The sequence below is a fragment of the Phascolarctos cinereus genome, unplaced genomic scaffold, assembly GCF_003287225.1.
Source record: "Phascolarctos cinereus isolate Bilbo 61053 unplaced genomic scaffold, phaCin_HiC Scaffold_4;HRSCAF=312, whole genome shotgun sequence".
Classification (NCBI taxonomy): domain Eukaryota; kingdom Metazoa; phylum Chordata; class Mammalia; order Diprotodontia; family Phascolarctidae; genus Phascolarctos; species Phascolarctos cinereus.
Window position 1 is genome coordinate 200,501,420 of NW_027555847.1, and position 15,499 is coordinate 200,516,918.

Here is a 15,499-nt window from a genome sequence, read left to right on the forward strand (position 1 = left end):
AAAAAAAAATCTTTTTCCCTGTAGTCATAGTTTGAAGCTATAAAGGTTTTAAGTACTTGTCAATGTATTCATTTAAAAAATATGTATAACTATGTAATTTATTTAAAATATTGAAAAATAAGATGCCATAAGTCACCAGGGACTATATGTAGCATTTTGAAAGAGCATTTATGGAAATATATCTTAGCTTAACCGAAATTAGATCTGGCTCAATATTTGGAATACTGGATTAGAGGTCAAGGGCCCCAAGTTCTAATCCTGATTCTACCTTTAATTTTCTTTGTTATTCTGAGCAAACTGCTAAATCTCTCTGGACTCCATCCAATGACTTAATCTAAATGATTTCTAAAAAAAAATAAACCATTCAACTATCAAATTCTTTGATCCTAAGAATAGGGCTTAAATAATTTCATACTTGTATCTTTTTTTAAAAAATAATTCATTTTTAGTTTTCAACATTCATTTCCATAAGATTTGGAGTTTTTAATTTTCTCCCCTTCTCTCCTCACCTCCTTCCCCAGGACAGCATGAAATCTGATATAGGTTCTACTTATGCATTCATATTAAGCATATTTTCCTTTCAGTCATGATGTAAAACACAATTACAATTAATGGGAGGAACCATGGAAATGAAGCAATAAAACAGAACAACAAAAGAAAAGGAGAGCAAATTGTATGCTTCCATCTGCATTCAGACTCCATAGTTCTTTCTCTGGATGTGGATAATATTTTCCATCATGAGACTTTTGCAGTTGTCTTAGATCCTTGCACTGCTGAGAAGAGCCAAGTCTATCAAAGTTAGTCATCGTACAGTATGGCTGCTACTGTGTACAATGTTCTCCTAGTTCTGCTCATTTCTCTCAGCATCAGGTCATAGAAGTGTTTCCAGGTTTTTCTGAAGTCCACCTACTCATCATTTCTTATAGCACAATAGAATTCCTTTACATTCACATAACACAACCTGTTCCCTTCAATTTCCAATTCTTTGCCACCACAAAAAGAGCTGCTATAAATATTTTTGTGTATGTGGGTCCTTTTCCCATTTGTATGATCTTTTTGGGGTACAGCCCTAGAAGTGCTATTGCTGGATCAAAGGGTATGCACATTTTTATAGTCCTTTGGGCATAATTCCAAATTATTTTTCCAGAATGGTTGGATCAGTTCACAACTCCATCAGATGTTCTAATTTTCCCACATCTTTTCCAAAATTTATCATTTTCCTGTTTTTTCATGGTAGCCAATCTGATAGGTGTGATGTACCCCAGAGTTGTCTTGATTTGCATTTCTCTAATCAATAGTGATTTAGAACATTTTTTTCATATGACTATAGATACCTTAAATTTCTTCATCTGAAAACTGCCTGTTCATGTCATTTTGCCATTTATCATTTGGGGAATGTCTTGTATTCTTATAAATTTGACTCAGCTTTCTATATGTTTTAAAAATTTGGCCTTTATCAGAGACACTGGTTGTAAAAATTTTTTCCTGGTTTTCTGCTTCCCTCATAGTCTTGGTTGTATTACCTTTGTTTATGCAAAAACTTTTCAATTTAATGTAATCAAAGATATCTGTTTTGCATCTCATAATGTTCTCTATCTCCTATTTGGTCATAAGTTCTTCCCTTTTCCATAAATCTGAAAGGTAAACTATTCCTTGCTCTCTTAATTTGCTAATAGTATCAGTCTTTATATCTAAATCCTCATATACTTGAATCTTTATGAAAGTCTTAATATCTAGAAGAATTGTATCATTTTAATTAATGATCGTGGAACATAAGAGACGGGAATTGATGATAGTGAAGAAGAAAAAATTGTTATAATTAATGAAGATAGCACCAATGCTAGTTTTGTGTATAGAAAAGTATATTTCTATATTCTATTATTTTGAAAATGCTAGACCTTAGTATGTTATAAAATTGTTTTCAATTTTATAGGATGAATACATACTTTATAATTTGATTTCTTTTTTTATTTACAATATAATTTAATGAGATACACTTATACAGTATCACTATGGTAAGTCTCTTTTTCTATCACACTTGATTACATACCTTTTACTTGTTTGCCCTAACCCCTTTTTCTCAGTCTCTTATTCTTAGAGTTCTTCTCTGTCCTTTAATTCCCCTCCTTACCATTATGGCATCTGTGCCATCTGTGATACCCTTTGCTACCTCCTAATATTTTTGTTTAAGCCCACCAACCAACTTTCTAGTTCTTTTGCATCTTGAGAAACTCTTTGTAAAAGGGTCAAGCCAGAACTGAAAGTATCAGAGTGAACTTGGTGGTAAGTGATCAATATAGTCTTCACTTGAACCTAAAGCCAGAGTTTAAATTTGCTTATAATGGAACTAGCCCCATCACATGAAGCTTTAAACATTATTATAAAGTGCAACAAAAATGTAGTTTTCAAGTAAAATGAAAGCTCTGTTCTGATTTTGATGCCTCACTCTAGCATGGAGGTGATTGACTTTGGGAAATCTTGAGTGATGTGTCAGAAGATAAGTCCTGGCAAGTCTAACCACATTGGGAAGTCTTTGAAGACAAGCATATTGATATACTATCCATCTGTCATCTGAGGAACACTCTCACCAATTTCAGAGCATCAGAGGATAGAGTAATGAATATTATCGGCCCCAGATAGTCACAAAGATATTTGACTAAGGCATGGTCTTCTTTAACATTTCAATGAATCTATGTTCTGTAGGTACTTCCTCCATAATGAACCACATTCTTTCATTCTTTGTGACTACCCAACACGATGGAGGACTTTAATACTTCATGCAATACAAGATGAATATAACAATGGCAATTTCAAAAATGACATCATCAAAACTGAATACTAGAAAATTATAGTGACTAAGCTTAACCCTAAAGAAGATACATGAGAAAGCCACTCCCCTTATTTTCAGACATGGGGGACTATGGTTGGGGAACATAGTATATAACATCAGATCTTTTTGATTGTTGGTCATTTTGTGGACTTATTTTCCCCTTCTTTTTTAAATTTGTACAGTGGGATGTCTCTCTGGGGATAGAATATATTGAGAAATATAGGTGATGTAAAAGCAAAAGTTTCAATAAAAATTTATTTGCAAATTTTATGCGTACTGGTTCAGCCTCTGATAATATCTATCTTATCTCGCTTATTTTTGCTTTATTTATTTTTTTCTTTTCTGGCCATACATATTCTAGCTGTTTTTTTTTAAACCACTTGTCATACAAGGTCCCATTGATCATATGTGACATCCTACTCACCATTTATTTTTTCCTTCATCCTCCTGGCCCTTTGAAATTTTGATTCTTCCAGGATCATGATGTTCTGGGAATCATTGTCATGACCTGAATAATACATCAATATTTCAACTGACCCATTTTCTCCTCTATGTGGTTTTTTCAATGATACATGTTATAACTCATCCATAATTTTAAAAATTACATGATTCTTTTTCATGTTTTTCTACCAATCTTCCACAAGCGATAAATCCACATATAGAAATCTTTCCTTTAAATGAGTTGTTGTTAACCTAGGGTCCATGAAGCTTAAATATATATATTTGATAAAATTGCTGTTTTCCTTTATAATCTTTTGTATTCCATTTTAAGCTTTTATTTTCCTCAGTTACATGTAAAAACAGTTTTTGACATTTGTTTTTATAACTTTGAGTTCAAAATTCTCTTCTCTCCCTTCCTCCTTCCATATCCCCCCTCCCTGTTGAGAATGCAAACAATTCCAAAAAGGTTATACGTGCGTAATCATGCAAAATATATTCACAATAGTCATGTTGTGAAAGAACACATAGACAAGGAAAAAAACTCAAGAAAAATGAAGTTTGAAAGTATGCTTCAATCTGTATTCAGACAACATCAGTTCTTTTTTCTGGGAATAGATAGCATTTTTCATCATAAGTCCTTCAGAGTTATCTTGGATCATGGTATTGCTGAGCATAAATAAGTCATTCTTGGCTGATAATTTTACAATACTGGTATTACTTTGTCCACAGTACATTTCACGTTGCATCAGCTCTTGCAAGTCTTTCTAGGTTTTTCTGAGAGCATCCTGCTTGTGATTTCTTACAGTACAATAGTATTCTATCATAATCACATATCACAACTTGTTCAGCCGTTCCCCAAATGATGGTCATCTACTCAACTTCTAACTCTTTACCCCCAGAAGAGCTGCTGTAAATATTTTTGTTTGCATAGGTCCCTTTCCTTTTTTTTTTTATCTTTTTTGGGATACAGACCTAGTAGTGGTATTGCAAGGACAAAGGGTATGCGTGGTTTCAGAGCACTTTAGCCATAGTTCCAAATTGCTCTACAGAATGGTTGAATCAATTCCCAACTTCACCCTTAAAGGGCATTAAAGTGCATTTAAAGTACATTAAAGTCTCATTTTTCCCAAGTCTCCTCCAACATTTCTCATTTACTTTTTCTGTCCTATTAGCCAATCTAATAGCTGTGAGGTTATACCTCAGCATTGTTTTAATTTACATTTCTTGGGGCAGCTAGGTGGTGTAGTGGACAGAGCACCGGCCCTGAAGTCAGGAGGACCTGAGTTCAAATCCAGCCTCAGACCAAACGCTTGACACGTACTAGCTGTGTGACCCTGGGCAAGTCATTTATCCCCAATTGCCTAAAAACAAAAATTTTAAAAAATTACATTTCTCCAATCAATAGTGAATTAGAGTATTGTTTTCATGGCTATGGATAGCTTTAAGTACTTCATCTGAAAACTGTTCATATCTTTTGATCACTTATGAATTGCAGAATTGCTCTTGTTTTTGCAAATTTGATTTAATTCTCTATATGCTTGAGAAATGAGGCCTTTTATCAGAGAAACTTGTTTCAATTTCTTCACAATTGCTATTGGAACAACATCCTTTCACCCTTGTTCATTCTATTCTCTCTCTCCTTTCACCCTGTCTCTTATCAAAAGTGTTTTGCTTCTGGATATCCCCTCCCCCAATCTGTACTCCTTTCTATCACCCTGCACACTCTTCTCTTATCCCCTTCCCCTCCTACTATTGGGTAGGTAACATAGATTTCTATAACCTATTGAGTGTGTATGTTATTCCCTCTTTGAGCCAATTCTGATAAGAGTAAAGTTCACTCACTCTCCCTCACCTCCCCCGCTTCTGCTCCATTGCAAAAGTTTTTTCTTGCCTCTTTCATGTGAGATAATTTACCCCATTCTACCTCTTTTTCTCTTTCTCCCAGTACATTCCTCTCTCACCCCTTAATTTATTTTTTTAGATATCATCCCTTCATATTGAACTAACACCTGTGCCTTGTCTATACATACTCCTTGTCTATATATACTCCTAACTAATAATGAGAAAGGTCTTATGAGTTACAACTATCATCTTCCCATGTAAGAATGTAAGTTTAAACTCATTAAGTTCCTTAAGCTTTCCCTTTCCTGTTTACAGTTTTATGCTTCTATTGAGTCTTGTTTTTGAAAGTGAAATTTTCTATTCAGCTCTGGTCTTTTCATCAAGAATGCTTAAAAGTCCTCTGTCTCACTGGGTGTTCATTGTTTTCCCTGAAGGATTATATTCAGTTTTGCTTGTTAGCTGCATGTTTTGCTTCTACTCCAGCATTTAGCACAGAACTCAATACACTATGAGCACTTAAAGGTTAGTTGAACTGAACTGGAGAAGAATTTATAATAATGAGCAGTATTATTTCATAAAATAGTGGGAAAACAAACTTATAGAAAACTTAGCAAGACAATATAATTCTAAAGAATATTCTTCAGAATGTAATTCTGAAACTTGATGAAGGACAGAAAAAAATAAATGGAAAAGTTCTGTCAAGGTTAGTATAACAGAAAATGATATCATATTATATATAAATATATTGTATACAACAGATATGTCAACAATTGCAATAGAAAGCAATACTTTACTGTCTTAGAAGGGTACAAAGTGCTGTGTGACCAGTAAATTGTCATATTTTGGTGCATTTGCTAAAGAGATACAGTAGAAGCATTCATTTATGTAATAGGCATCTGGAAGACATCACAATTCTAGGTACGTAAGCAAATCAAGGTCAGGCAAAAGTATAACAATAACAGAGGTGTAGCAGTGAGCATTCAAGTCCTTAGATGCCAGCTAAAATTTAATCTAAGAAGCAGAGAGGCCTTCTAGGTTTAGGTAGAGAAGGTTTAGATTATGAAAAAGGAATCCTGATTTTCTCTTGTTTTTTCACATGGAATGTGAGCTGTCACAAGTGCTGATAGGAACCAAAAAGATTTTGGAGGTCCACAGGTATATTCAGAGGAAGGGAGAGTAAGCAATTTGTCCAGGTAGCTAGTAAAATCAAAGGTGTAATTTGCACCAGGCCTTCCTACTACCAAATCCAGTAATTTATCAGCTATGTCATGCTGCTTTAGTAAAAGAAGGGAGTATAGGTACACAGAGAGGTGGGTAGTTTAAAATGATCTTACATGAATATAGCTACAGTTTTGGCTCTGAAGACAAATCTAATTCCAATGTGTCAGACAGTTTGATAATGCAGTAATATATAGTAAAATATTATATTCTGTGTACTTATTTCATATATTTTACCATTTCACTTTCCATAATTCAAGTCTCAGGTTTACTCAATGATAATGACTTTCAAATCCATGTTTTTTTTACTCACAGAGAATTACTTTTATGTGTTATAGCTAAGGGAACATGAACTTCAAATCATAATATCAAACTATGTTCTTTGTGCTTCATACATCACAGAAGTAATCATTTTAAACCTTATCGGTGAGAGACAGGATTGCTGGATATTATTTTGCCTTATATAGGGCACAGTTGAGATTTTATGCACAGTTTCACCAGAAAGGAAACATTTTCATTGATTAAACATATTATTTACAAGAAATAGATTGAATAATGTTTATTAAAATTTGATTTTTTCACACTGACCATAGCCTTGCAAAGATGCATTCATTAGTAGAAATGGAAAGAAAAGATGGAGACTTTCTATTAAAATTATTATGTATTTAGTTTTTCAAGCCATTTAACACATCTCTAAAGAAAAAAAATTCTTTGCAACTGAGAAAAAATACAAATCTCTAGAGATAGTGGCATTTACTTTGTTTTGCATTTTTAGAACAAATGAATTTCCTATCCAATCATAACAATGATCTCAATGATGACTTTTACATTTACACAATATGCCTATACCTGTATGCCACATATATTTGTATATATATAAACAGATATACATATATTTCTATGCATTAGGTAATGTGGAAAAATGAGTCAACACTTTTGATTGATTCATTTCTTTCTACTCTACGGTACCTTTTAGCAGGATATAGTTTCCTTCTAAATGTTGCAATAAAGATACAGTTCTCAAGGGTTACAAGTATCATTTTCCTATGTAGGAATGTAAACAGTTTAACCTTATTGACAATCATGGTTTTATTTTCTTTCCTGCTTACCTTTTTAAGCTTCTCTTGAGTCTTGTGTTTGAAGATCAAAATTTCTGTTCAGCTCTGTTTTTTTTTTCAATCAATAAGGTTAAACTGTTTACCCATGCCCTTTGTCTATATCCTGCTAAAAGGTACCATAGACAAAGGGCATGGGAGAAGAGGAATAGAGGAGGCAGAAAAGGGTAAATTAAATCACACTAAGAGGTTCAGAGACCTATTAGAAAGAGGGAAAAAAGGGAGGGGGATGAGCATTGTTTGAACCTTGGTCTCATAAGGGTTGGCTCAGAGAGGGAATAACACACATTCAGGTATAGAAATATAACTTATCTTTAGGAAGTAGGAGGGGAAGAAGAAAAGAAAAATGAGAGGATAGATAAAAGGGCAGGCTGATCGAGGGAGGCAGTGGTCAGAAGCAAAACACTAGTGAGTAGGGAAAGGGAGAAAGGAGAGAGAAAAGTATAAATGGGGGGGATAAGATGGAGAGAAAGACACAGTAAGAAATCATAATTGTGAATGTGAATGGGATGAACTCTCCCATAAAACAGAAGTGGATTTCAGAATGAATTAAAAACCATAATCCTACAATATGTAATTTACAAGAAACGTATTTGAAGCAGAAAGATACACACAGAGTAGGCTAGAGTGTATTATGCTTTAGCTGAAGTAAAAAAAAAAAGCAGAAGTGTCAATCCTGACCTTAGACAAAGTAAAAGCAAAAATAGATCTAATTTAAAAAGATAAGGAAGAAAACTATATCCTGCTAAAAGGTACCATAGACAATGACATAATATCTTTACTAAATGTATATGTACCAAGTGGTACAACATCCAGATTCATGGAGGAGAAATGAAATGAGTTATAAGAAGAAATAGACTGCCAAATTATACTAATGGGGGCCTCCAACCTTCCTCTCTCAGAACTAGATGAATCTAACCACAAATAAACAAGAAATCATTTAGAAGGTGAATAGAATTTTAGAAAAGTTAGGTACTGTAGACATCTGGAATAATTGAATGGGGATAGGAAAAAAATATACTATTTTCCCAGTGGTACATGGCATCCACACAAAAACTGATTATGTATTAGGGCATATAAACCTGAACAGAAAGCAGAAAGGTAAACATATTAAATGCATATTTTTCAGATCTAGCCAATAGCTCACAGGTGTTCAGACTCCTTAAAAGTCTGGCTTATATGGCAGGTCTTTAATAAACCTTGTCTTTGACTGAAAGAAGGCTTGGATCAAATTCTTTTGGGCAGGACTCACATATTGTGACTTTGGGGTTCCAGCACCCCTAAACCTCTAGATCTCTCATATGGTTCCCTGTACTGGGAATAACTGTCAAATCCCAAATTGTTCTCCCTCCAAGGTATGAAAGCCTCCCATCTCCCTAATCCCTTTATTGCTCTGTGGTTGGGAGGGGATTTCCAAGCACCTAGCAAGGCTTGGCTTGGAAGTGTTTTTTGAGTCTGACCTCTCAGGTCCAATTGGGTCAGACAGCTACAAGGCTGTCTCGAACTCAACCTGATGCTCTCAGGCTCTTGGTCCAGTGATTCTGTTCCATCATGTACCTGGGCACACCTTTGGACTCCTTATCCAAATGCTTAAGCCCAATTCTCTCAATTCTCTCAGTGCTAGGGAATTGGGAAAACTTCAGGTACTTTTTGGGCTTTTGGTTTTTTTGTTTGTTTCCCGAGGCTTATTCCCAAATCCTCCTTTAAGGAGAGAGGGTCTTCCAGTCCCCATGCCCACAAAGGGTCAATTCTCTTCGATTCCCAAAGATTTGCCTTTGGGTTGTCTTTTACAAAACTGGGAAAAATTAGTTTCTTTTGAGAACTTAGAAAAGTCTGGTGTTCTTTTGCAACACTATTTGGCCGCAGTATCACCTAGAAAATTGCAAGGCATAGCCTGTTTTTGGAACATTACAGCAACATACTCTCTCAGAGTTAGAAAGATATTGTAGCAGAGAAGGAAAATGGGTGGAGATTCCTTACATAATGACTTTTGTCGAACTTTCTCGTGACCCTATTCTCAGAAAAGATTGTTCGTAGCTACAGCTGACCCACAAAGACTTTTTGGATTTCCCTCTTATGAACCCCACTGCAAGAGCACCCAGCTCTTGCCATCCTCGGTTAACACTACCTCCCTACCTCCTACCTGCCCCTCGACCGGTCTGGTCATGGACATTACAGGGAAAACTAAGGGATGTCTCCAGGTATACTCCCTCACCTGCCTATTTGAGGATTTGTTTGAATGCTCCCTCCTTACGCTCTACTTTTGCCCTACCCCTTTGTTGGGAAGGAGCCTGACAGTGAATTTGGGCAGCCAGTCTTCTCTAGTTAAGCCTCCCATCTCCCTTTTCCCTCTGTGTACCAGACCTCCCCATGTTCCCTCAGAAGTGTGGGAGAAAGTTGAGCTAATTGTTTGACATCAGGGAATTATGTCAAGCAACTCTACATAATTTGGTTATCGCAAAAATAATGTGACTATTGTTGGTTATTGTTTTAATGTGTAAACTTGCCAAAAAGCTTGTTTGGGTTTTCTCTTGCTGAGAGTTTGCAAGTACATAGAAATAATCTGTAACTATTGGCTTTTTACACCGGGACAAATTTGAGTTTGAGATGTAAATCCTGGAAAAGTTTTTCCTAAGCTATGACTAGTGAAACTGGCTGTGTGACATAAAAGCTCATTGGATTTTATTTTGAGTTACCTGATGGATCATAATAATACATTGATAATCAATAATCCACCATCTGAGAGAAATGCCACAAGCTACTCAGAGAGAATGTGATACTGGTGGGAAGTCAGCATTGGGCAAAGCTGAGAGGACAATTTTAGCCTCAGTCTAAGATGGGATCCTCCTGGCTCGGTTTCACCATTATGTCCCTTTGAAAAGCAATGTCACCCACCTGGCTATTCCTGAGTCTGGCTATGAGGTAGATTTGATACTGCATGGTTGGAAAACTGAGTTATCTGAATCCAAACAGAGCTAAGGATGTGTTATCATGTCATATCTGGGCCCTGCAGTCTTTTCTGTCAGATTTGTGTCTTCCAGACTACAGGCCATTCACCTACAGGTGAGAGCAAACAGCGGTTACCAACCAATATCCCCTGATCATTCCCTGGATGAAGCCCATGCTCAGTTCCTGTCAACCTCCTCTTTGGGACCCCCTTGAGGCAGGGACAGCTCTATGCCCCTTGACAGCAGGAAGCAGTTTCAGAAGCCTAGACCTTTGCCCCTTACCCCAAAAGAATTTGGGTCCATTTGTTTGAAGGAGGAATGATGAGGATGGGATCTAGACCCCAAAAAGGAAAAACCTTGGACTTTCCCACATGGCCAAATCTCTGGCATTCCCCTGAGGCTATAATCCCACCTGCTAGCCTTTCACTGGGGCTAAGACAAATTTCCTAACTCTCTGTTACCCTTAATCTAGCCTAGCCCTCCATTGTGGCACCTCCCTATGGCCACTTCCCACCCTTAATCCTATCTAGACTCCATTTTCCCTTGGCCACTTAGTCCAGGTCCCTGGCATTCTATTACCTCACAGTCCCCTCAGACTGCCACTCCTAGATCCTTCCCTGTCTTTCTGTATATAAGGTCTATCTTGTCTCCATTAAGAAGCTCAGATTCTTATAATCTAGCCACTGCTCAATTTTTTACAATCTAGCCAATAGCTCACAGATGCTCAGATTCCTTAAGAGACTGACTAATATGATGGATCTTTAATAAATCTTGTCTTTGGCTGAAAAAAAAATATTAGCAAAGAGATTACAGGAATTTATCATGAGGATGATACACTAAGACTAAGTGGGATTTATGCTAGGAATACAGGGCTGGTTAAATATTAGGAAAACAATCAGCATAATTAACCATACCAACAATGAAATGAACAGAAATCATATATCATCTCAATAGATGCAGAAAATACTTTTGACAAAATACAAAACCCATTCCTATTTAAAAAAAAATAATAGCATAGGAATAAATTGAGTTTTCCTTATAATGATAAGTAACATATTTTTAAAACCATCAGGAGGCATTATCTGTAATGGGGAAAAGCTACATGCATTTCCAATAAGATCAGGGGTGAAATGAGGATACGCATTATCACCATTGTTATTCAACGCTGTATTAGAAATGTGAGATTTAGCAATAAGAGAAGAAACAGAAACCAAAGGAATTAAAATAGGCAAAGAAGAAACAAAGCTATCCTTCTTTACAGATAATATGATGGTATACTTAGAGATTCCTAGAGAATTAACTAATAAGCTACTTGAAATAATTAACAACTTTAGAAAAGTTGCAAGATATAAAATAAACCCACATAAATCATCTGCATTTCTATATATTACTAACAAAGCACAACAGCAAGAGATAGGGAAATTCTATTTAAAGTAACTGTAGACAATAGAAAATATTTGAGAGTCCACTTGCCAAGAGAAACCCAGGAACTATATGAATGCAATTATAAAACACTCTTCATGCAAGTAAAGTCAGATCTAAATAATTGGAAAAATATCAGTTGCTTATGAGTAGGCGGAGCTAATATAATAAAAATGACAACTTGACCTAAGTTAACTTACTTATTTAGAGCCATACAAATCACACTACCAAAAATTATTTTATAGAACTAGAAAATATAATAACAAAATTCATCTTGAAGAACAGAAGTTCCAGAATATCAAGGGAATTAATGAAAAGAAATGATAGGGAAGGTGGACTAGCCATACCAGATCTAAACTGTATTATAAAGCAGCAATCATCAAAATTGCTTGGTACTGGCTAAGAAATAGAGTGGTGGATCAGTGGAATAGTTAGGTTTGCCAAACACAGTAGTCAAGGACTATAGTAATCTATTTCATAAACCCAAAGACCCCAGCTTCTGGGATAAGAACTCACTCTTTGGCAAAAACTGCTGGGAAAACTGGAAAAGAGTGGTAGAAATGAGGAATAGACCAACATCTTACACTATGTACCAAGATAAGTTCAAAATAGGTACACAATTTAGATATAAAAGGTGAGACTAAAGGCAAACTAGGAGAACAAGGAATAGTTTATCTGACAGATCTATGAAGAAGAGAAGAATTTATGACCAAGCAAGAGATAGAGAACATAATGAAATGCAAAATTGATAATTTTGATTACATTAAATTAAAAACATTTTGCACAAACAAAGCTAATGCCATCAAGATAAGAAGGGAAGCAGAAAGCTGGGAAACTATTTTTGTATCCACTGTCTCTGAGAAATGGGAAAAGGACCCACATGTACAAAAATATTTATAGCAGCTCTTATTGTGGTGGCCAAGAATTGGAAATTGAAAGGATGCCTATCATTTTGGGAATGGCTGAACAAGTTGTGATATATGATTGCAATGGAATATTATTGTTCCATAAGAAATGATGAGCAGGCAGACTTCAGAAAAACCTGGAAAGAGTTACATGAACATATGCTGAGTGAAGTAAGCAGAATCATGAGAACATTGTACACAGTAACAGCAACATTGTGCAATGACTATCTTTGATAGACTTGTCTCTTCTCAGCAATGCAATGGTCTTAGACAGTTCTATGGACTCATGATGGAAAATGCTATTCACCTCCAGAAAAACAACTATGAAATTTGAATGCAGATCAAAGCATACTATTTTATCTCTTTTTTTGTTTGTTTATTTGTTTTCTTTTTTTGTGGTTTTCCTCTTTGGTTCTGATTCTTCTTTACAATATGAGCAATGTGGTAATATGTTTAATGTGATTGTACATATATACCCTATATTACATGCTGTCATTGGGGGCAGTGTTCAGGAGGGAAGGGAAATTTAGAACTCAAAATCTTATAAAAGTGAATATTGAAAACTAAAAATAAAAGAAACAAAGATTAAAAAGAAAATGAAAATATATTACTACGAGTACTGTACTGGCACTTCTTAGGTAGTGTATAGGTATGCTCCAAGCCAAATGGTTCTGGGATACAACTTAGTTACTGGCAACTACAAGCATTTCCAGTGTCATTATTTTTAAACAATTCCAATGGGAAGGGTTAGCAAGCATTCCCATTGCTCTGCTAGCCATTTACTTTTCCACTTAAAAAAGTTAAAGTCATGCCAATTGAGAAATTCAATAACCTGAACTTGCCACTAGTAATTGTTCACTCACAATTCAATCACTGGTAGAAACCACTGATTCTGTTTTAATGCAGTACATTATAGATAACTTGCTGATCTTCCTCATTGGAAAGAACCTTCACACAACAAGTTTCACACTCTAATAAAATCACAAGCTCAGGGCAATAACAAAAATAACACAATTTTTAAAAATGAAAATAATCCAAGAAAGTTGTAGAAAGGAATGTCTACACTAACATATTTATAACAGCCCTTTTTGTAGTAGCGAATAACTGGAAATAAAGTAGACATCCATTGATCAGAAAATGGAAAAATGCATTTGGTATAAAATGTGTATATATAATATTATTTACAACTATAAGAAGCAAATTTTGGTAGACATATGCAACATAATATTACATATGTAAAAAATATAACATTACTCATCCTTGCAAGAAATATGCATATAAAGAAAACAGAGAACCATAGGAAGACTTATATGAACTAATATAAAGTGAAGTAAACAGAACTGGGAAAACAACATATGAAATTAGCATTTCAAGGTAAATAGAAAGCGCTAAAACAATTGTAGCTGAATTTGAACACTGTGTGGTTATAATCACTAAGCTCAGTCTTGAAGAGATATGAGAAAGCACATCCATCTATTTTTTGCAAAGAATTGGGACTATGGATATGGACCACAGAACATATTGGTGGAACTCCACTGTTGCACTGTTAAATTTTGTTCAGTTTCTTACCCTTTCTCTTTCTCTCTCTGTCTCTCTGTCTCTCTGTCTCTGTCTCTCTCTCTCTTATCTTTGCTATAAGGAACTCTAGATGGGGATGTGTGGAAGATTCATATGTTGAGAAATGAAGAGGTGTTAAAACGAAAAAGCATCAACAATTTTTTTAAAATAATGAAAGCAGCCAAGAATGATAAACACAAATAACAGTGTTTATGTACACACCAAGGCCACCTTATGGAGTTTTCAAGGACTCCTCTCCCATCAAATAGGGATTACTTACAAAGAATGGGACTAAACCTTTATTATTACCATATGAATAAGTATTTTCTTTTGTCCACTAATCTTTTTTCAAACATACAAGCTAAAAGACTGTTAGTTTTAAAATAGAAGAGTAATTAGTAAATAAAATATGTATGTTCTGAAGAATATTCAAGTTCTATTCCTCTCAGTGCTTATTGAAGCACTAATAATAATGAGTTAGACACTCAAATGATATTACATCAATTCAACCAGCTAAAAATTTACAAAAAATCTAACAGATTCAAGTTATATTATGCCAAATGTCTGGTTTGACCTAGCCCCTCTCCCATAAAATTAATTTGTTGTGTTTTAAAATATAGACACAACCAGGCAGAAGTTGATTTATTCATTTAAGCTATTAAGGGTCTTCTGTTGATTTGAAGCTGTGATGCAGATTTTTGGAGGGGAATCATGAGCATTTTTTTCTTATTCTTCATGTGATCAGTCTTGACTTTCACTTTTCTCAGGAATGCTGTATAGAAGCCTAACAATTTGCAGGCTGAGTTCCATAGTTTTAAACATGAGACCTTGTTAATTTGACCTTGGGCAAGTCACTTAAATTCACTGAACCTCAGTTAACTTGTTCATAAAATAAAGAGTTGGACTAGATGGTTTCTGAGATCTCTTAAAGTCCTAGAAGTTGCTAAGTTTAATTAAAGACTGTCTACTATTTATTGATTGATAACTTCAACAATGACAATGTAAACACAGTGCTAATGTTGCCACATGTTGTAGTAGCAAAATGAGCTGTATTGAAAATAATAGGAGTGTAGATTCTCTAATTTCTCTGGAGATATTGAAACATTATTTTTGTATTTTCCTACATAAAACTGCATTTTTAAATTTCAATTAGATAACCAAAGTGTTGCTTTTCTACAGCCTGACAATTTAAGAATTTTAGTTCAAAATTTTTCCCATCTT